General features: G+C 37.9%; 1 long non-coding RNA gene across 1 annotated transcript; it reads left to right on the top strand.

Moving 5' to 3' along the window:
* The first annotated feature begins 517 nt into the window (after positions 1-517).
* LOC118173849 lies at positions 518-23,111 on the top strand. Its single transcript, XR_004754415.1, has 3 exons — positions 518-632; positions 6,562-6,618; positions 23,101-23,111. It is a non-coding gene; the product is annotated as an uncharacterized LOC118173849 (long non-coding RNA).
* Positions 23,112-23,505: the final 394 nt, after the last annotated feature.

The following is a 23,505-nucleotide window of genomic DNA, read 5'->3' as shown; positions in this document are numbered from 1 at the left end:
AACACTGACATTCCTGATGCAATTGCTTTCCCAGTATTAAATACAAGTAAAACAGATGCTAATACTATGAAAAGCACACACAGACAAAGTTACAGTAATACTGGATTTAGGTGTGAAAAAAAAAAGTAATTCCTTAATTCCCACAAGCCTTCAAGATCTGCAGTCCGTATCTATGTAATACACCAAGAAGCAAAATAAAACCTGTACCAGCTGCAAGAATAACCAAGATGTGAATTGTAGCAAAAAAAATAAAAGAAGAAATTTCTGAAAGACATTGCAGGTTTCTGCAAAGAAGCTGAAGAACAGAGCATCCCTGTTCAGGCTGTTCTGGCCAAACTGTTTCCAGTTCTCCTCACGGATTAAAAGTGAAAAATGCAGACTCTGTTGCCCAGAAAATTAAGGATTGTGGTGAGGAAGTAATGTACTCATTTACTTTGATCTGACTCCACCTTAACTAGTTATGTTTCTCATCTTGACCTGACGGTTATGCCCCAGCAGGTCTAAAACAGACACAACGTTAGCACTGGCACTGCTGAATACTCTGTACCAGGCTGCAATGGGTGCTGAAAGATCCACACCTAGTGCTTCTGTATGTCATCTGCGGTAACAGCATCACCTCCGTTCAAACAGTAGTTGGTAACTTTGTGTTATTACCTAGTAGTATGAAGACTACATGGAAATATTACATAGAAAGCTCAAAATTGTCACTGAGCTACCATTTCTGTACATTAGATTTACAGTTGAATTTGTGTAAGCAGAGATATTTGCCTATAGAAGGGTAAGGTTTTGCCATGTTTAGAGAAAAAAAAAGAGAAAGGAGAAGATCTGAGCTCTATTTCCCAACCTGGCTCTGCCTCTGGCATCAAAAGATCAGCGTCTGCCTCTCATTTCCCAGCCATCCTCTAGAGACCAGTGCCTGCTCCTGTAGAGCACCTGCTTAAACTCTCTTCAGTAAAGGCAAAACTGGCACAGGATTTCTCAGCAATTCCAGCAAAAAATATTGCTGCCTGAAGGGAGAAAGACTGGGCTGCATCCTTCCCAGGAAAGGGAAAGAAGAAGGAAATGCTGGCCGGAGATCTGGCAAGGAAGCAAAACTTGGCTGCTCCTGACACCCTTCCGAGGGGTGAGATGATGCAGCAGGGGGTGACAGATTTTTCAGAGGGGTTTACTGCCCTCACAGCCGAAGTGACCATCTTATACACACCGGCCTCTCCTTAGGCAGCAGCAGAAGCCAGCATGGCAGTGCTCTGGCCGTGGGCCAGGACTATTTTAGCTGCCCCTAACTGTCTTGCTCTGCCTGTGCCTATTGTGGGTCCTGAAGAAATTCACCGAAAATGCCTGTTTGATTGCAATTCTAATGAGAAAAGTCTTGGCAATTCATCATGTGAGTTGCTTACTTGCCATTAGAGGTCACTGTCCTGCTTATGACATAACCATTAGCTACACTTCGTTTTACCAAGACGTTGTACACAAATGGGCAGGCATTTTAAAGGCTAATAAACAGTAAAGACAGATGCCATTATTTAAAACAACATTGCTTGAGAAGTAAGAGGCAGAAATTAAAAAGCTGACCGGTGAGCTGCTGAGTGTGCTGCAGCTCTGAAACACAGACCTCACCGTGCTTCCAGCAAGTGATCTGAATCTGATAGCAATTCCTTAAATGAATGCAGGGGACGCAGCAAAAATGACAACTGTGCTTTTAATTTTTGTGTCTCCATCCAGTAAAAGCCACCGGGAAACTGGAAATGTGAAAGAACTTTAAACCAAACAGAAGAGCAATAGTCACCTGCACTGATACAGGGGGGACAAGGACACTTCCCTTCTGGAAAGGCCTCAGTATGAAATTTCCTGCATCTCTTTCCTCCTGGGGGAAAGAGCAGAGTTTGATTTCTCTGGGACAACAGCACTGCCATACAGTTCCCTGTACTCTCCTCTGGTCCTTTCCGCTTCTCTAAAGAAATGTTGCTGGTTTGCTCAGTTTCACTGCACCTCACTTCAGGACATACCATTTACTGAGAAACGTTGAATGAGCATCCTTTTTCTAGACTCAAGGTCAAACGATGAAGCACTGCAAACAGCAGTCTCTGCTTCCTTTTACATCTGGCTGGTAAATCTGTGTCCCTTTGCTGCTCCTGCGATGTCACAGAACTCAATCTCCATGACATTTCCATGAGGTCATAAGAAGCTGGAAACACACCAGAGACATTAACTTTCACGTCTCTATACTGACTTCTCTTAACAATAGAGAGCAATCAGATCGGGAAAAGCACATAGATGAAGATGTGTGACCAGCAGCTCCTCCTTTAGTTCACTCCAAAGCCTTGATATAGAAGGATTCTCTAGTTACTGTGGTTTGTGTGCAATTGCTCACAAGTAACGCAACATGGAGGAGACTCGGTATTTGTTAGTATAAACAACCATTTAATGGTTTAAGAGACTCTTTGGATTAAACTCAATGTTACTGAAAGGAGGTTTCTGAAATTCATTACAACTACTGTGAAATACTGCCATGGGTTTATAATCCAATGATTACCATTTCTGTCATTTATCTTGAAGTTATGTGGTCCTTAATGGACTTTATTGATACAGAAATGCACATCATACAGGTTAAGAGCAGGAGAACATGAAGATGGCAAAGCTGGCATTCACCGTGCTTCCCACTTTTAATTAGGCCAGCTGGGAGTATTTTAGCATAACGTACTTCAGCTGTAAAAAATACCACCTTTAGAGACGCACCTCTCCTGCTAGGCGTTTGCAGTATTTTATCATCATGCTCAGGATTGTTGCTCAGCAGTGACTACTTCATCACCCGAAAGAAATTCAATAACATCTCTTAAAGCAAAGGTCATGAGCCCTGTGCACTAGGTCCTTATTACAGGCTGATGTTCTTTGTAAAACCATAGCCACTCCTTCTAGTAGGGAGTAAAATCCAGAGGAGAAAGAGCCTTTTCCTGGCCATATATCAGCGCTCTCATCTGTTAATATCCTGATGCCTCGTCCTATTCTCTATCTAAAGTGTACTTGCATCACATCCGCACGCATGCTGGTGTGGTCACAATAAAGGACATTCATGTCACATAATAACATGGCTTTTTCCATGTCTTTCAGAAAGTGATGTCAGTGAGAGGTACTTTCCTTGGGAAAAAAGAACCACAAACTGCCATAATGGTCCTGGTTTCATATTCTTGGAATATGAAAATGGCCATTCTAAGAAGATAATAAAGTTAACATTTTCATTAGTCTTCAAGCCTTACTGCTGAATTCATCCCTGTGTACTTATTAAATAATGCTCTTACATGTTATTACAATAATTAAAATAAATAAGTGTAATTCCCATTACTTAATGCACTGCTCTTCCCCTGTAATGGAGACTGAGCTAGAAAGAGGTTGGCAATCTTGCTAGAGAACTTAGAGAGATTTTAATCACAGTTACAGACAATGCATTTTTTCTGGGACATTTTGGGTGGACCTGGGTATTAATCACACATTTCCATTAAACATCTCCATTCTGACCATCTGTTCAAAAGACTATCATAAAAGAACACAAAGGTGATTCTGCAGAGAATTCAAGAAGCCAAAGAATAAATATTACCATCACATTACCAAGTCCCTAAGAGTGAAGAGAGGGGATAGATACAACTTTTTTCTTCACTGATGTTGTTCTTTGTATTAAATTACAGAATCTTTCAGGAGGAGGAAATTAAAAAAAAAAAAAAAAAAACTTGGAAGTTGCACCCTTTATTTATTTATTTATTTTGCAATGTAACAGACAAATACTTGCCGGGCTCCAGCCTGATTACTCATACTAGGAGGAATTCAAAATGTCATTCCAGTTTGAAGCAACTTTGAAAAATGAGAACCTTTTGAGGACAGGCTAAGGCATTTAGATAAGTCAAATACGAAAAGATCATATATTTTTATCAATCGCTAATAGATCTGTATAATGTTTTTAAAACGTATTTAAGAAGAATAAGCGACTTGGAAATCTGAGGCCCGATTGTACTAAGGGAATTTTGCCACTGAGCCAGTGGGTAAAAAGTCAGGTCCAGGAAAACTCTCTTCCATGCAACTTCCATCCTCTGCGTGTTTTTAAAATCATGCGCCTCATGTGCTAGGAACTCTATCTACCATCTACTTACTCTACCAGGACCACAGAACATGCAGTAACCAAACAAATTTAAACTTTTGACACAGGTTAAATTCCCTCTCACTTTATGAGGGGAGCATGACTGGCATAACTCTAAACAACACAGCCCCAGCAGGGTGATGAGAAGGTGATGCTGGGAGAAGTAACGCAACTGACAAATTTCAACCTGCCCGTCTGTGATCTGCTGCCATTTTGAATGAAACCCCCAAAACATTCCACATGAAGATGGAATGAATACAACTTTATCCTTTGAAGCTTTTGTTATGGTTTCCCATGCTCCCCTCCAAGTCCTATTAATGTATACTTTTACATCATGTTCAAGTTGTACTTACATCCAGAGAATGGGAGCAGGCAAGGCACTGAAGGAAGTCCTAAGCAGCCTGCTAAAGCAAACACAGAAGAGGAGGCAGAACACCTTTGTCCTAACAGATTTCCTTATCTATAAGAACTGTTTGCCTTGATTTTAAATATTCCTTCTTCAGTGTTAGGAGAAAGAATCTCTGTGTGTGCTTCATTATTATGAAAAGAAACGTAGAAAAAGTACCTGAGCTTAATGAGATTTTGGAAAATAAATATACATCTTGAGTTGTCTGTGTGGTGGCGCCTTTTAATGAGTTTAACTTTTGGTGTGTAAACAAATATTCTTTTAGATGCCATCTGAATAACGTGTAAATTAAAAGAGGCATAGGGTAAGTGCTCCAGTGCAAAATTTCATTCTTTCTACAGTATAATATTTGTTGTTTGTTATCTTCTGCAGGCAGCAACTGATCATTATTTCCAGGATGTGCTCAGGGATATCATGAAGTGTTTGTTTTAGATAATGATGTGCAGCATTCATAGCTACTTGTGACTTTCAAAAACTGAAATTAAAGATTCTGAAATATCAAGCATATAATTAAAAAAAAATCTTTCATCACTAAGACTTTCGCTTGCTTCAGTTTCATGTAGTAGAACAAAATGTTCTGTTGAATGCTTTGCAGTATGATTTAAGTTAAGCATAAGTTCACTTAGCTGAGTGGATGCAATTTTATTTCATAACAGTTGAAGTACACCGCACGAACCTAATGACCTACTCTTCTGACCTACTGGAGGCTGTATGCCCCAAGCTTCAAATCCCTTTAACAACTGAGTAAAGAACAACAGCCTCATTTATCAAAAAAGATTTGCTCCGTTCCCAGTTAACTCTTCCCAGATTGCTAATTTACTGGCCATGGTCTTTCTTCAAGACTTTGTAGGGTGATAATGTGAAAATGTAAACAACTGACAGCAAGAAAAGTGACAGCTTTCAGAAGGTGTCCACTGAGATTTTGGCCATATGCAAGTGCATTCAGTGCTTTAGTAAGAATTAATGCAAGTTGGCTTGTAAATACTTTTTCTAGAACCTAGAGGACATACTAAAGTTTGTCTTTCATCTTAAAGAATATGGCCAGTCTCACTTCTTAGGTCCACTACATGGACTTAGGCTCCTTTTTTTTTTCTTTCACCCTGCCATGATTTAGCAAAGAAAGTAACACTTGTTTATGTTTAATATCTTATAACAAGATTGACTTGAAAATCATCTGTCTTTTTTTCAGTAATATACATGGAGGTTTTTCATTTGATTTTTGCTTTTTTAGTCTTTATGGCGCTTTTTAGTCCATTTCTCATCTCCAACTGGCTGTTCAGCTTACTGAAATTACTGTCACTCAGTTTAGTAAGTTCAGTCAGTGAGGGTCAGGAGTCCAGAGGAGACAAGCTTAGCCCAGAAATGGCAGCAGAAATTCACAATAATGGGCACAGGTTAGAGATCAGAAGGCTTTGAAGCATGGCAAAGTTTACTGGTATTTGAATGGCATTATCCTTGTTGTGACACTAAGCAGGATCATCAGCCAAGGGCTAGGACCCAGGCACATGATGTGTGTAGCAACACAGAATCAAGAAATTATCTCTGTTCAGAGTGGTTACTATCCGTGCAAACAGATCAGGAGACAGGTAAATACAAGTAACCACAAGCAGACCAGAGTGAAGCAAGCAAGCAGATGAGGATACTACCTGTTAATATCATAAATTGTAGTGTAAGTAGACCAGCAACCTAATTGCAGCCAAGTTTTTTTGCAAGCATCACTGGAAATGAGATTCTTAAAGAGAAGTGCAAAGATGTGTTGAGAGGGGATCCTTCTGAGACCTGATTAATAAAAGACTTCTCCCAGCTATATTAGAAATACAGAATTTAAAAATGCATTTTTTTCTCCTTGGGGAGCTTTCAAAGTGCTATTCAAAAGCAGGCTCATTTTCCATAAATTCATAAAGGAACATCTGGATTTTAAATATCCTTTCATCCTTTGCACATCATTTTAGCACCTTCCCCTGATACACTTTTTGTCTTCCTGCCTGGATTTATTAACTCCTAAGTAATTACCTTTTGTTTCTCATAGGTGTAATCATTGCTTGGGTCAACATTTTCAAGGGGCTCTCACAGCTTTAAAAATGTGGTAATCAACATTTTCTCATCATTATTTGCTGTGCTCTTCTTCCTTGTCTCCTCTGCAACGACTGCCAAGGCATTTCTCCTAGTGTTCTGTGTTCTGCAGGTGCATTCAAGCACCGTGTATTCCAGTTCCTTCTTTCCATGATCTGGGGGTTGAATATTTTCTCCTTTAATTTAAAACTCATCTCTGATCTTCAGTTTGACTTGAGCACACAAGAAGAAAGTCTCTAAGAAGGAACCTGTGATGGAGAATAGGCAAGATTCTTCCACTTATGCAAAGATATTTCCCCAGAACTTCCCCTTTTATCATACGAACAATGGAAAAGTCCCATAAACCTCCAGAAGTTCACACACCAGGTTCTTGCGGTGCTCTTCCTTTGCAAAGCAAGTATTTACAAGCTTTGCAGAAAAGCACAGAGAGCAACTGTAAAACCCTTTAGCTATCCTACGAGATCTGTGGCCATGGTTACACAGCTGCTTTAATCCAGCATAAATCCAGTCTGCCAGTGAAACGGGGTACTTCGAAATTCCCCTCTCTATGAAACTACTCCTTTTCATTGCCTCTCTAACGCTGCCTGCAGCTCTCCCAGGGTTGCACAGTGAGTCTGAAAGGGAACTGGTACAACTGTAAAATAACCCAGCAAAAAGAAAATAAAATAAAAAAAGGAATATTCATTTTGAGTCAAATTAGCTCCCTGACCCAAACCACTGCATAGCTCTACAAGCACAGCCACTGGATAAGAGTGGATATATGCAGCTGAGGATGAAGTGCTGGTGCTGAAGATATTGCTCCACTGAGTAGCAAGGAGGTGAGGTTTGACAGGTTTGGCACAGTCTCAACAGATGGCTAGTTGAGAAAGACACTTGTAGTAACTTCCTGTTTTCTTATGTGTGAGCATTCCTAGCTTTTTTCCAACAAAATGGAGCCATTACTAACTACATGGCCCGAGCAAGTGACAAAAAGCTGATCCATTAGAAAATAAACTGACGAGGTTATTCAATTCCAATGACTTTATAACACATGCTTTGTTATTTTGATGGCCTAAAAAAGGCACAGCGCAGAAACCACTGGCTTTGGTTGCAGCACACGCACCTCTTTCCCAAACAGATAAATGAGAAACTGCCAGTGGTCAATCAGCTGTAAGCCATCATCAACAAACCTGGCTACTGCAAACAATGGTGAGCAACAGAAATATCCTTCTAATAGCCAGGAAGATCCCTTGTTTGCTCCTTCAAAATCAATAGAATCCTGCTTTCAACAGAAACAGAGCAAAGGATTCAATAGCAAAGGATAACCCATAATCTCGTATTGACTAAAAGTCATTTTCAAAGTGACACAATCATTTGTTCTACTAAAATTAGCAAATATTACCATTAAAATGCCTTTGACCCTGCTCCAGTTACAAGTAATGTAAACACTTCCTTTAACGCTCTCCCTGCCACGGTGGTGCAGCAACAAGTCTGCTGTGCTAAATCCTATAAAAACTTAGATCTGGTTAAGAAGTTTCCTTTTTTGCATACGTTACATTCTATAGAAATACTGAAGTCCAGGAATATTAAAGATAATTCCACATTGTGAGTTTAGAGTGTCAAAGTTCAAATATAGCTTATTGAATCAAAGGGTCAGTGGAGTCCCATTGAATTTATGTGCTAATCTTATACACACGTTTTATTACCTGGCTAGAATACGACCGCATTATTCACAGGATCTGTTCAATAAAGGAAATATTGCAAGTGAAAGTTTTTTCTATTGTCATTAAAAATTGACACTGCAGAATAAAACATTTGGGATTTACAAAGTCCTACGGCCTAGGCTTAAAATTGCAACCCATGCTGAAACCGTTAATAGCACTTAACCTACAGGAAAATAATTCCTATGGTACTCAATCTTAAGGTCTGAAGAAAGATTTTGTCAATTTTTATGGTATCTGGAAGTTGAGAGTGAGCAAGGTTAAGGAGAAGGGTGAATCGTCTTGAAGCTCCAATACAAAGAATCTGCACTCAAACAGCATTCACAAAGCAGCAACGTAGATATTTCAGGAAGAAAAAGCAATTAAAAACCTTTCTAATAAAATTTTCCTACATACATGCATGTTATAATTTTTCTCTCCTGTCGCACCTATGTACAAGGAGTTAATGCATGTTATACAAGGACAGTTACGTAATTACAAACAACCACACAGCAGAATTAAACTAATTATGTGAAGCTACTATTTTACAGCCACATACCCAGGTACAGTGGCCCAAATACATGGAATATTAATAAATAATTTGAATAAAAAAGATGTTTATTTTTAAAGCATTAAGACATTACTGCTTCCCTGTTGCACCAACTCACAAAGCTGGCTAAAGAAACCTGGATAATTTTAAAGAGCAAATCTGGTGTTGCCCAGCAACAGCACACCCTGATAGAAAGGACGCAGGATGTTGGAAGATTTAATATTAGGGAACTGTGCTTGCAAGGGAAAGAAGAAGAACAAATACAATTTATTCATACGGCATCCATAAAATTGGGACAGCTTAAAAAATAATAATCAGATGAAGTGATCATGCTAATATTAATCTTTGTATAGTAGAGCTAAGTAAAAAGTTATTGCCTGGAACCAATGAGCTAGCATCACAGCTCATTAAATGGCATTGATGTTTGCACTGCCCCGATGTGATACGATGAGAAAAGAAAGCAGTGCATTTTATGAGAATTTGAGAGCGGTCTCCCAGCTGAAGACTTTAGTTCTGGCACTAAGTTGGATGAGAACTGGCCAACGTGAGGACTGAATAAGAACCTAGGCCTCTGCAGTTTCGCCTGAGTTGGAGGAAGTCTGATGTTCTCAAAGGAGAAAGTTTCTCAGACAACACATGCTTTACCTTTGCTTTGATTCCACAGAACCAAATCCTTAAACTTAAATCCTTAGGTTGTCAGAAGCTATTTATATCAAATAACATTAAACTTTCACTGAAAATACAAAACAAACGCCCTTTAAGAACCTGCTGTCCCAAAATGGTATGGAAAAAAAGTAGAATAGAATGAAAAAGTATGAATATGTCATAAAAATAAGCATTTCATTAAAAATGCATACTCATAATTTCTCTTCCATTCTTGGAAAAGGGTTTTAATTAACATTTGTAAGGCACAAGCATAAGGTGAAAGGCAGAACTAATATTCTTTAGAGTAAAACCAAACAACAGAAAAAAATTTCTATGGAAAATGCAGAATCAAAGTAGCAGCATGGACAGGATCTGACCCCTCGAATTTCCCCATTTTTGTCTTTACTGTATTTCCACTCTCAAAAGGCACAAAGATCTCAACACATTCCTCTAAGTTATATTACAATTTTGCTGAATCTTTGTTTTCAAAATGTTGGAATGTGATTGCTGCAGTCTTCAAGGCTGCGTGAAGTCGTCTTTATTTAAGAGCAATACCAGGCCCATGACTGAGCCCTTCGCTACATACGTCAAGGGTAAACTGCACTTCACTGAATGCTAATCAGTGATTTTATTTACAAAAAGAATTATGAGGACGTAGTGTTCTGCTGTAATTCAGAAGTAAAATTTTGAGAGGAAGTGGGAGAAAGTAAAATATAACAATGTTGGAAAATATTAGTCTTTACTAGCAGTAGGGCTCTTTTTTTCTATCCTTTTCTTGGCCATGACTTTGCAATGCACATTTATTTGGTGGAGGTGTATTAAAAAGAATATTTATTCTGCAGATTCTTGTTATGATTCTCAGTTACGTAATTCTGGAAAGATAATTGTGTGGTGACTTTATGACCATGTTTTCCTGACCTGTGGCCCCCAAATTCAGAAAAACAGTAGCAGTTGAGATGAATGCACTGAAGAAGATGTGAGGTTTTTTCCATAGATGCTACCTTGTTAATTTTCAGCAGTTCAGCCTCTACATCTGGCTCTTAGGAAAAACAGTTTCTTTTTGGATAAGGAAAAACTTCTCTGAAAATTTCAAACAGAGTTGGTGCAGATTATATAAACCACAAGATAAACAAAGGGCCTAAGACTATACCATAACTATATTTTTTGCTAGGAAGCTTTTGAGCAACCATGATCTCTTTGAATACATCACTAAACCGAAGACTTAGAACTCTATCCATGGCAAAGTATTTTAACCAATAACACGTGGGTTGCAGTTTAGAAATTCATATAATAATAATCAGCTAGAAAAACTATTTTCCAAATTCATTTTAGCTGCAACGGTGGAATATCTCTTTTTCATACACAATAAAAAGAACAGAAAAAGATTACATGTGCTCTGTAACAGATTCATCAGAAAAGTAGAAATAAAGAAACCCTAAATCCAGCATCACTTCCTTGGATAGAAAAGGGTTTGGGAAGGAAATGGATTAAAAAAAGTATCTGTGAAACAGATGTGTCAGACTTCCATGAACAGAAACTAATAAGTGCCGTTTCAAAGCAATGATTACAGAATGTATCAAACTTGCAGATATTTCATTGTGCAACACCCTTAAAAAAAGAATGCATTTCAAACTTGATTCTGCAAATCTTTCTTATACCCTAGACACAGATGCATAAAAAGTTAATGAGGTCACATATGACTTGCCGATGTTTCCCTTAAATTTTACCCCACCAGTAATTCCAAAGCAGGTCATGAGATAGGGGAGTCAGATTCTGACTATGTCTTTTAATAACAACTTGTAATTAACAGTTGTTTTTCATGCTCATAATCCTCAGATAGGCAGTGGATTAGCATACCAACACGAGACTTTTGGCAGATAACATATCGTTCATGTTACCACACAAAGTTACTAATACCAAGCATGTGCTCCACGAGCCCACCTTTACCATTGTAAAACCCAAACCAGCAAGATCTTACAAAGATCTTTCTGAGCAGAAATGTGTCCTGAAGAGTCAGGAAGTGTTACCCTTACAAGGTAACTTGCATGCTTCTGATCACTCAGCAGTGACTAGAGGATGTTTTACCTTCAATTCTGAACACATTCTAAATTTCAATCTGTTTTGGAGAGTACTGCATGTGATGAAAAAGGAGCTTGTTGCCCTTTTCAGTTTATAATGTCACCAGAAATTAAGTCTATTTAACAGATGTGGAATTCATCATTTCAGCCTTTAGCTTGCATTAGAGAGTCACCTTTTTGATAACTGATCCCACTGTGTGTTGTACACACTGCAAGTATCAAAGGAAGTCACATAAAAACAGATTTTCTTTTAACAAAAAAGCCGCAGGTTCCTTATATTACAACCAAAGAAACGAGTCTCCGTAACACCAAGTTTATCAGCAGTTTATCAAAGTTAAACGCTTGCCAGCAAAATAAAGTGAAATAAAAAATAGTTGCACTTTAAAACCCGTATCTTCAGCTGGTGACAGTAACTTTTATCTAACTGATCGTAGCTCACTAGTGTTAAGAGGGAACAGCCAACGTCATTTGAAGAGCACATTTAAACATTTTAAGAGAGATGCCTAGTAAGTATTTGCATCTTTCACTATACAAGTAATTTTACACTGAGAAATGACACACTAAACACGCAGACGAAAAAAACTTACATTCATTGTTTCCTGATAAGTAGGTACACCACAAACTAACTCCTGTCATTTCTCTGCCTAAGTTTCCCTCCTATGAACTGGAAAAAACAGGATGGAAACAAATTAATTATGCATGGTATTCTCACATAGTCCAGACCTTGATCCACCTCATTTTTATATTAAAAATACATTTAATACCTTTACTCAAACCTGCTATCAATGCCACTGAATTTGATATGATCCCAGGAAACTTTCCTCTTTTAAACTGACACAAATCCAAATGCGGTGTTGCCTCCTGAATACTCTCTGTTCAGTTTCTTGCCACTTATCCCAACACAGTGGAAAAACTGTTAAAGATTCTTTAAGAAGGACGACGTACTTCTCTGCAGACAAAGGAAGGTCTAGACTAGACAATAATCCAATTTTTTTTTGTTGCAGAGAGGAGTCTCAAAACATCCAGCCATCACTCATTGACCACAAGGACAGCGATTGTTTCCCTAGATTCTTAAAAATAAGGCAGACTCATGTTAGACTTCTCGTAACTGGAAGTATTCTGGTAACATACAAGGTGACCATGCTTAAAATAATGGTGTTTCTAATCATCTTGCTTTACACAAATTTACAACCCAAGAATTCATTAAGACAGGAGGGAAGTAGGTCTGATATATGAAATAATATTTACGTAGAAGCTTTAGCCAAAGTAACTTATTCTTGGCTTCCAATAGCAAATTAGTTCCATTTTCCTATTTCACTGCGTTTCATTTCCATATAGATCAGGTCCTTGTATAATAATCGTAACAATTCCTTCAGCTTTGTGAAATAAACATTAATTCAAAATACTCAAACTGAACAAGAGAAAGCACAGAATTTCTTGGAAGTCAATTCCCCTACACTTACAAATTTCCAGGCACCTACATATTTCCAGATTGGTGAAACTGTGATTAGTCATGAAAATAAACTAAAATTAAACAACCTCAAGTTTTGTAATGAACCAGGAGGCAATTCCAAGAAAGCACTCATGATTTTTCCAGAGAAGTGAGAATACAAAGGAGGGGCTTCATTTTGACACTGTCCCTTTCCCAGGCTCAAGGATCAGTGAAATGATGAGGCTTTTACCTAGCTTTGTGTCAGTGCTTGCATAGCATGAACATACTGCAGGCAGTATGTTCCCTTTATGGCTGTTAAGATGGCAAAAGTGAACAAAAGCCATTCCTAGGCTTATGGCTGTGTTTCTGTACCATTTCTAGTTTCCCAGCCTCCCTGGAAGGAGCTATTCAAGTTGTTAGTGCCAGGGACTCGAACGTACCAGCCTAAAGCACATCTTCATAGCCCAGTAATTTAGCATGGACATGCATGACACAGCTGTACACTAAAGACAACACAATTATGGTACCTCCTCAGTCTCTCACTACTTGACACAGGTCTTTCCAGCTCAGTCAAATCCAAACCATTATTCCCATTACCCACCTGTCTTAGCCACCCCTGCTTCAGCCCTTCACTTCCTCCAAAGTGGCAACAAAGAGAAGTTGCTTTTAGCAGTGAGACCACCCCTATTTCTCATTCCAGCTGGACCATTCTCCACTTGCTGCCATGACTGATGCTCTTTTTTTTTTGTGCCTAGCACAATTTTTTTTATAGTCCTGTAAGACATGCTTTTCTTCAAGGGTTTTCATTTTCTGATTTACAGGAGCATTTTCAGACTCCCAGAAATTGTTATACTGATTAGAACCTGTGGCAAAAAATCCAGTATTTCCTCAACAGTTTATCTTTTATATCTTTTGCTCTTTACTTCTTTGGAAACTGAAGAAAGTATGATTGGTGTTCAGGTTACCAATTAGAAAACAATTGTCACTTTTCTTCTCAGACAAGCTAAGAGTGAAAACATCTCTTCTTATAAAAATCAAGCTCTGCTTGAATCCTTTTTCCAGACTAGCAGTGAGGTTTGTATATAGACATTACTGTAATAATGTCAAAGTTCAATCATACGCAGAGTTTATTAGATTTTGTTTTATTCTTTCCCTTGAATTATTCATTGACTATCTATAATTTCCCAAAGAATAATTTCATAAAGTGCTACAGCAATAAAACTCTCCATATATAGCATACCAATGTGGATGGTATTTATGATGTACTCAAAGAAAGATCAGCCTGTTACATTAATCATGTAAAAGTATTGAAAAATTATATTTAATCATTTCTATTTGAAAATAAAACCTGCTCAGAGCTTTAAAACCTGCATGGAACTCAGAATTAAATATCATACAACATTTCCTGCAACAATATACATAATTATTCAATACTACCAGCTTTGTCTGGTGTTCAGTAATCTATCACTTTCTCTGAACTGTGGGCTGTATTTAATCTTTTTGATTGGGTACGTTTTGATTGGAGCATTCCAGATTTGGGAAGGAGAAACAGTAAGATGTATAAAGCCCTATCCTCTGTTCAAGACAAACTGAACAACAAGACATCTTCCTGATCCCCAGTTCTGATTCTGAGGACCATCAGGATTCTACTGAACACCAGCATGGTTTCAAGCACCTTCTGGGCACATCCTGTGTTTATCAGAGTCTCTATGATGAGAAAAAGGACACACAGAACATTTGTGTTGGAAAGCTAGGGTGCAGACACGGTGTGTTGTTCTAGAGTGCCATGAATTTCCTTCAGGGCTACCTGCAAGGTTGTCTGTCCATTCAGTAACAGGATGAAGGAAGCAAAGATGTGGCCTACTACAGTTTATTACTAGAAGTGTTGCGACACAAATTGTAAGCATAAGTAGTAAGATTAGTAAATTCTTTTGAACGCCACCTAGTTAACGAATTGTTCCCTGTATTTGACTTTGGGGAGCACCAAATCACACTGTACTTCAACCTGGTCTGACAGTTAAGCTTGCCAGGCTTTGCTATCCTCTGCCTGTGCAAAGTCAAGGGAAAGTCACACCTGAAGACACAACCCACTCTCCAATAGGCCAAAAAGCAGCAGCTCTGCCTACTACTTCTGGAGGGCTCACATGCACTGTGAGCCAAATCATGTCAACATCCTTCACGTGTTTATAAAGCTAAAAACAGGGTACCAATACACCTAGCTTGTGGCATATGAAATCAAATGAGAAATGACTGAGCATGATTCCTAACGAATGAGAATATATTGCCATAGAGCCTTACCTGTCTCAGGCCTGTAGGATCATTCCAAAAAGTCAATTTTTGAAAAGCTGGAATCTGCAAATAAACAAACATGTACTTCATTAGAAAATAAATCTATGAAAAGACAACAATGCTTTTATAAACTTTAAGAAGTGGTGTGTGTGTATAGAATATATAAACTTACATATTCATAAATGAAATATTTTTTTTCAGAAGCTTAGGGTCCCTGTGAAGGAATCAAAGAATAAATAGTTGGTATAGCACCAACATGCTCAGCTTTCAGCTTTGAGCATTAATAACTTTATTGAAATCGCTCAGCCTCCTGCATATGAGCCACCCTGTAGTGTTACAGCTGATTTTGATTCTCTTCATGCAGAAACCTTTTAGCTAATCATTTTCATCTCTGTGTGTCAATAAATCTTGCATCTCTAGGGCAATGACTTTTACTCAGCAAATGTTAAGCAGAAATAAAACTGCCCAGAACACTCTAAGCATGAGAATTTCAATAAGAATTTAGCAATATATTGATCTATTTCTCCCCCTTCTGACTTTTCATTACTATGTCACTTTTGCCTCCTAAATTCAATAAGATAAAAAGCTAAAATAGCATGTGACTTACGGGCTTTAGCCAACCCCACACAAATAATTTTTGAATGGCTTCACCAACAGCAAACTCACAAAAAAGCCTTCTAACACTAAAAATGGTAGAAAATGTTCAATAATCTACTCTTGACCAGAAGAATTGGCAGTCACAGACTACGAGTAAGTGACCTCTTATACAAGTATAGACAGAATAAGACAGAGAAATTAGAAGATTAATAAAACAATAAAAAATAACAAAGCCTATAATGAAAAGCCATGTTTCTGTGTCTAAGTGTAATGTATTTTTAAATGCTCTACATTACCTCTTCCTTGCAAGCCAGCTGACCAACTATTTACATTTTAAACCATTCCTTAAACAAAGGAAAATGAAGTTAATGCAACTCTTGTGTAATTATTTATAAGCACCGACCACCTGAGAGCCACTTGGATGTGCCAGATCACATTTCCTGCATACAAGTTGAACAAATGATGTTTCCATTCCCTTAATATTAATCAATGAGAACCAGAAGAGGGAACATTCAATTTTCTTCTGTCTCAAAGTTATATGCTGGCCTTCTGAATGTGCTGCAATTTCTGGCACATCAGTCAAAGAGATTTGGAAATTACTTGGTTTGATTGCCTGACAGGAGTAATGCAGCAAAGGAAAGCCATGCACTGTTTAGAACCCACAGGCTTTTCCCACGAGATCACCGACTGTGAAAGAGCCCATAGATAAAACTCACAAAAATGGCTAAGTGGCAAGCATTTGTAAATTAGGACTGAGTACTTTTACCAGTACCGAGTGCTCCACAGAAAACAGTTTGTTGGTACGTACTAACACCTGTCAAAACATCCTAGAGCAGACAACACCTAGATTAGGAAAGAAGTGTTTTCACTAGGAAAGTATGGGTTTACGTGTACAATTGTAACAACTGTGCTGGCTAACTCTCTGCTTGGGATTTACAAGACTACAGCCTTGCAGGCCAATGTGATTAATTTTAAAGCACAGTACTGTTTTGTTGTCAGCGTGAAAAAGATGTGCAAAGACAACAGAGTTAAGAGAGACACATAAATGGGCCACTCTATAGCTGAGGCAACCACTCGTTCTAGGAAGTCAGTGAATCAAAGAATGTTACATATTGTACTGGCACTGTCTCTGGTGTGTTTCTAACTCCTCTGTGAGCTCATTCTGTTCAGCTGGTGGCAGAAAAGTAAGCCAGGTAAAAATAAAAATAAATAAAATAATAGTAAGAGGGAGTAGTCAGCAGTAAGGACAACAGCATCAAATTCCATAAGGTGTTAGCTACAATTTCTGCTGGAGGACACTTTGCAGCTGGTTGATGACACAGCTTATCACGTATAGGACATTAAGGGACTTTCAGACTAAAATTCAGAAGACTGTTTATTTGGCTGATGTATTCAAACTCCAGAGAGGTGGAGGATACACCAGACTTCCTCCTGTTACTTATCTGCTCTTCACCCTCTTAGTCATCTGGTGGTGCTGTATCTATCAGTGGCTGTATTTTATTTTATTTTTTAACTTAAGACATTTCAACACAGCAAGGTTAGAGAGTTACTACATGTGCTCTCTGGACTCTTCTCAGATTTGGACTACCAGCTCCATGTCAAACATGTTCCCAACTTTCTCTTCCAGGTACTTGTGCCTTTCTCTTCTTCATTGTTATCTCATATGTGTACCCCTCTTAATGACGCTCCCTTCCCACTAATCATTTGTTATAATGGTTTTCAGCTCTTTTCCACATACAGAAATATTTCACTGTGGAGGAGTAGACTCCAACAGATTAAGTTTCAGCATAACTAAAATGAGCTTGTTTTTGTTTGTTCTTAGAATATTCTACAGAAAACTAGGAGGCCACGCACTACCAAGTCAAACTACTGAGCTACAATACTGACGCGGAGATGCAAAACCACAAGTATTTATCATACAACTTGATTTTCTTATCAAGAACTAATTCACTTCTCTTGTTTTCTTCCCTGCTTGTCCCTTCCCCTGCCAGTACAGATGGCTGAGGTCTCCAAACACACAAAGCCTGATTTCTTAACTTCTTTCAGAATCTCCTGGAATTAGTTAACTGGAAAACAATTAATGAAGCCTTCTGTAAGTCATTAATAGTTATGTTAGATTTCTCTAGAGGCTTTTGGATTATTCAGTCTGTTTGCTCTGACCTGACCGAAATGTAAATCCTCAGTACTTACTGCACCACCTTTATTCAGACCATAAGAAACATCCAAGTTACAGAACAGCTACACACGACAGTATATCAGATAAACTAGGGGGTAGCTGTTTTCAGCAGGATTTACAGACAAAAAACTGAGCCCAGACAAAAGCTGATAACCTATAAATCCAGCTAAGCTGTAACAGGAACAGTACGACTGACCCTGCTCTATCAAACTGATGCCACAGCACAGCACAATTTCACAAGAAAGATTATGAGTTCTGGGACAATATCTATTTTCTTTCTGTTCCAGAGCAGACCTACCAGAGTCGGGTCATGATCCAAGATTTACACTCCCACATGTTTTTACTGCAAATGTTGAAAAAAAATGGCAATGAAAATAGAGGAATTTGGTCACTGAATAGTGTTTGCACTCCAAAATGGGGGTGATAAATAATCTAAGGTAAAAAGGCTATTTGCAACCACATTGCTAAACCTCAGAAGTGAAGCTAACAGTACTCATAATGTCCTGTACATTTTGTCACAACGGTATTACTTCGCTTCTCAAAGAGCAGAAAATGTGCAGTTACAGATCTGAACGTGCCCAGAATGCTCCCAGATGAAGTCTTACATAGCAAAGCAGTCCTATTGTTGCCTTATCAGAGACAACTTTTGTCAGCAATGTGTCAATTTAAAAAACACCCCATTAAGAACTTGCTTTTAAAGGTGCATAGCTTCCTGTCTTGAAATGGAAACAAAACATTACAATTCAGAACTTCTTACAGACTGAAAATTGCAAGTTTTTATCATCTCCATTCTGCATAAAAATGCCAATTCAGCACTAAATTCTCCTACACTTATTCCTGCATTATGATGAACTTTTGTATGCTACAGCCCACCAAAATGTTAAATAAATTAATTTTAAAAACTTTATAAGGATAAGTTGATCTTTTCCTCTAAAAGAATCATTTTCAGCATCCAACAAATGTTAAAGGCAGTTGTCCTTACACAACTGAACACTTCAAAACAGAATGTATGCCAACAGGGCCTTTGTGCAAAGATTTAGAAAGGTTCCGTGGGGCATTTTTTCTGCAGCACTTCATGCGAACCTGTATACCAGTTCATTGGTTTTGGTAGATACCTGCCTTGTAAAGACCAGCACTGCTTTTTACTTATTCCAGGCAGAAATGACAAAATGAGCTCAGAGTTGTTTTGTTTGTGTTTAAATATGAACACGAGCATATTATACAACTTCTCTGATATAAGATGTCACCTGTTATTTTCATAATAACTGAAGTGTCTCCATGAAAGAAACAGGTTCTGGTATATCCAATTTTTTTTAGTAACACAGGTGATATGGTGCCAATTAAATTACAACACAAGTACGGGATAACATTTAGCATCTCTGTCTCACATACGAGCTAAACTTATCTCAGAGTTCTGAGTGCCTTGAGTATTTTCAAGGTCACACTGTAAATTCATAAACTTTACCATAATAAAAACCCAAACAATTTGTAGTTTGATGCAGAGTCATTCACAGATAGCTCCCATAACGTCTTCATATATCAAAGGGAAATCACGTAATTGGCCGTGACAGTGGACTTCTTAAAAATTTAAATTTAGGTATAGCTTCAGCAAGAGAGATTGCATTTTATTAGCCTCAGTTCAGATGCACAAGCTACAAAGTCTAGTCGTTCGCTCTGTATGTCCCTTCTATGATTAGGAAAAGGAACAATTTAATTAGAAATAATCCTGCCAAGGACAAGTATCAAAGAAGAAAAGCTAGGAGAAAAAGCTTTTTTTATCCAGCAGACAGATGAGCCTGGTAACTAGGATATGGGCCATGGTCTTACCTCAAACAAAGGATAATGCATTTGTCTGTTTCACAACTATTTGTTTATTATATATATTTTTTAAAATGATGCTGTGGTATTTTCTAAACATAATGGGACCCACACAAAACCTGCCAATTGTTAAAGAAAGCAGAACACAGTTTCAGTGTATATTCAGTATGTACTTCACACTGAGTTGCAGAGAAGAAACAAGCTTTGGCTTATGTAATGTTGCTGCCTCATCTCAAACTCTCATAAAGGAAAATAAAGTGCCTTTTGGAGGTCATACTCCCTCCAGAGTTATTTGGTAATAAAGACTTAACAGACAAAGTTTGAAAGTAAAACCAATTTTTAAGCAAGCCAGGATCACAGCTCTTTGGAGATTATCGCTGGAGATCAAAGTCAGCAACAAACATTTAGAGCCAAACAGAGAATGACAGGGTTGTTTTCTTAGTACATAGAAGCTTCGGAGTTTTATACGGTCCCCTTTCTAATTAAGATTCAATATATCATTTAGCTGTGATCTTTGGTGTCTTCTGCACCTGAATAATATTTTCTGACATTTAAGTGAAGCTGTATCTACGTGTGTTAGTGACAGTAATGAACTGTAGGCTCAGAACTATATTAAAATAAGGTTCTGTAGGTTGGATTTCCTACATCTCATTGAAAATGTGGATCTGGCTGCAGATTCAATTCTTTTTAAAATAATCTCAAGCCTGGTGACATTTCAAAATTAGGATTAAAATTGAATGCATCAGGGTAAAGAAAAAAGTAAAAACCTGTAAAAACCTTTTACTTGCTATCTTACAACACAGGGTTTCTGTGAGCAGTACAAAACAAATGTGTCCCATTTTAAGACTGTATGTTTTGGGAATTTCAAGTTCCTATTTCCTAATATTTTTATTAACATCATCAAAAAAAATTGTGTTAGGTTCCTTCTTTTGTCTTTTATAATTCAGCGTCTAAGTCAGAAATAGCTCTGAAACACAGCTGTCTAAGAGGTTGTCAGGAGGTTGAAAATAAGACCGCTGTTTTTAAATTCTTACGTTAGGCTGCTACTGAAAAATGATAGTTATGACAAATGTGCCAAATAAAAAGAATCCACATCACACCACTGTATTACTTTTCCAACAACGCCATTGCATAGCAGTCTCAGAAATAACAGCTTACTCTGCAAATGTGTAAAGCTACCTATCATCTAGTGCGTCTTAGCAGATTTCAGAGACACTTCAGCCATAAAGCAAGTATTTTCCTTCGGACTCTACACGCAGTGCATGGAAATAAAATTTCACTTAACAAGTAAAATCAGAAATCAAACACCTCACGGCTCTAATTCTGATCTAAAATTGAATTTAAATAGAGATTGGCTAAGTAGGAAGCTCTACAGAGTGCCACGGCCAAATTAAAAGAGATGTTGAAGAAATCATTATTAAAAATAGTTAACTTGCCACACAGATACCATAGTTCCATTATTTTTCCATCTGTACTAACCAGGGACTAGCCTGAAAATACAATGGTTCAACGTTAACATTGTGACAATGTCTATATTGGGAATCAACCTGATTTTTCTTTACTTTGATTTTATAAAACATGGGCACAATGGTGGGAAAATATAATGACTAAGTCAACCATACAAGGAGAAAAGGTTAAAACTTTCCTCTGTTATTGTACAGTCCTAGCGCTCTAAAATTGCCCTATCGCAAAGTTGGAATATGTTCAAAATCCCCTGTCAGATCCAGACTGTTCAGGACAAAGTTTTGCTGTCCTTTTTCTTCCACTTCCTTATTTTGGGATTGATTGCACCTCCATAATTTCAGAAGCTCGTATGGATTTTGTAGCTTGGCCTCTACAAATAACAACTGGGATACTTTACATTCAAAGGCATGTCATGAGCTGCAGTTAGAAGCCTGCGGTAAGTTAATTTGTTTCTGCTGAAGAAAATTTATAGCTTTCATTGCAAAACATTTTCTCTATGACCAGACACAGATAACCTTAACTGGCAGCACTCCAATTTAACAGCAACACTTTACAATTTATTTTTTTAAACAGTAGCTTTAAATATCTATCTACTTATCCAACCCACATTAGCTCTGATTGTGCCAGGCATGATGTATTCATTTAGTAATAACATAAGAAGTCCCCATGCCAAACAGCCTACAGTCTAAGTAGATGAAATGAAAGAAGATAATGAATATTTTGCAGAAAGAAAACTGAGAATCATAAACAATGTAGGTGTTAGGCTAAAAATCAGATATCACAGATACGGGACTACAACAAGGACCTTCTAAGTCCCTCTCCAGCACCTTAGTCATCAGACTTCTCCTCGTAAGTAAAATGCAGGCTTATTATTGGATTATTATCGTACTGTGAAGCTTTTTGATCAAGGAGTATTTGGATTACATATAAACATAATATTTTCTCCAAAAAGCGAAAACAAGTATTTTTCTGACAACACCCTACTCTTTAATGACTTTTCAATTTAAAACTAAACTGCACTGACCCGTGACTGCTTTGATATCCCATTTACTCATCTTTTCCAGCAGCAATCCAGATTTTCTCCTTTATCTCAAACTGCTGGTTGATTTTTCAGAAACAAAGAAAATGTTAAGAGTCAAACTGAGGTTTGTTCATCCTGAGAGTGGACACCTGAGGGACAAGAACCATCACATTTGCATTATCTGGAGAGCTACCTGAAACTTCGTCTTTAAAGAGTTCCAAGACAGCAGTGGTAACATACCAATACAACGCTGTGAAACAAGAGATTTTTCTCCTCCATTTTTTACAGACTGAATATATGAACCCTGAAATGGTTAAAGACCAAATAGGGCCTCAGTATTATGTGAATCTTAGCGCCTCAGGTGGCCTTATGCCCTAAGCCATTACAAAACATTGACTCAAGGGAGATCAATACAACATATCCTGGCAGTACCAGAGTTTGGAGCTTATGAAATCAGACAAGATCACAGCCTGAAACCATAATTGGCATAGAATAACAAAAATGCTTATTACTCTTATTATTAAAAATAAATATGTTTACTTTACGTTTATTGGAAAAACAATGAGACTTCAACTTCAGCCTTTATTACTATTTTAGGGCCTTTCATTTTTCTTCTCCGCTTTGCTCACTAGGGCCACCTTCTGATGAGGATTTGGGGTTTGGTTTTGGTTTCTCAAAAAGGGAAATTATTCGCATGCAGGACTAGAAAATTTCTCTACAGTTACTAATACCATATTTCCAAGCAGCAGACAGGGAAATGTGTAAAACCTTCTGGAATTAACAGAACAAAGAGGAAAAGGGAAGATGGCAAGACACTGTACCGTAACAGCTGGATGCCAATTACCACACTCTATTAACAAAACATCTACTGGAGGTGTCTTTGCCTCCTCACCCGCACAAATTCAATTAGAGGTCTGTTTTCCTTTCAGGCAGCTCAAAATTTCAAACAGATTTCACCTAAAAGGATGAGTGATCTCCATTTCATTTAATCGAAGGCATTATTAAGCTTTTTTATTGCCACCCTAGTTATTATAAATTAGGGCTCTTTCCCCATTTGATAAATTCCGCAACTTTCATCCTTGTGTGCTTTTAAAGTTCACCTCTAAGAGGGAGGCCTTCTGTATAAAAAGGAACCCTCTGGATCATGTGAG

This window comes from Oxyura jamaicensis, chromosome 13 (assembly GCF_011077185.1).
Source record: "Oxyura jamaicensis isolate SHBP4307 breed ruddy duck chromosome 13, BPBGC_Ojam_1.0, whole genome shotgun sequence".
NCBI lineage: Eukaryota > Metazoa > Chordata > Aves > Anseriformes > Anatidae > Oxyura > Oxyura jamaicensis.
The sequence above is the reverse complement of the archived record's forward strand: the minus strand, read 5'-3'. Positions and strand labels throughout refer to the sequence as shown.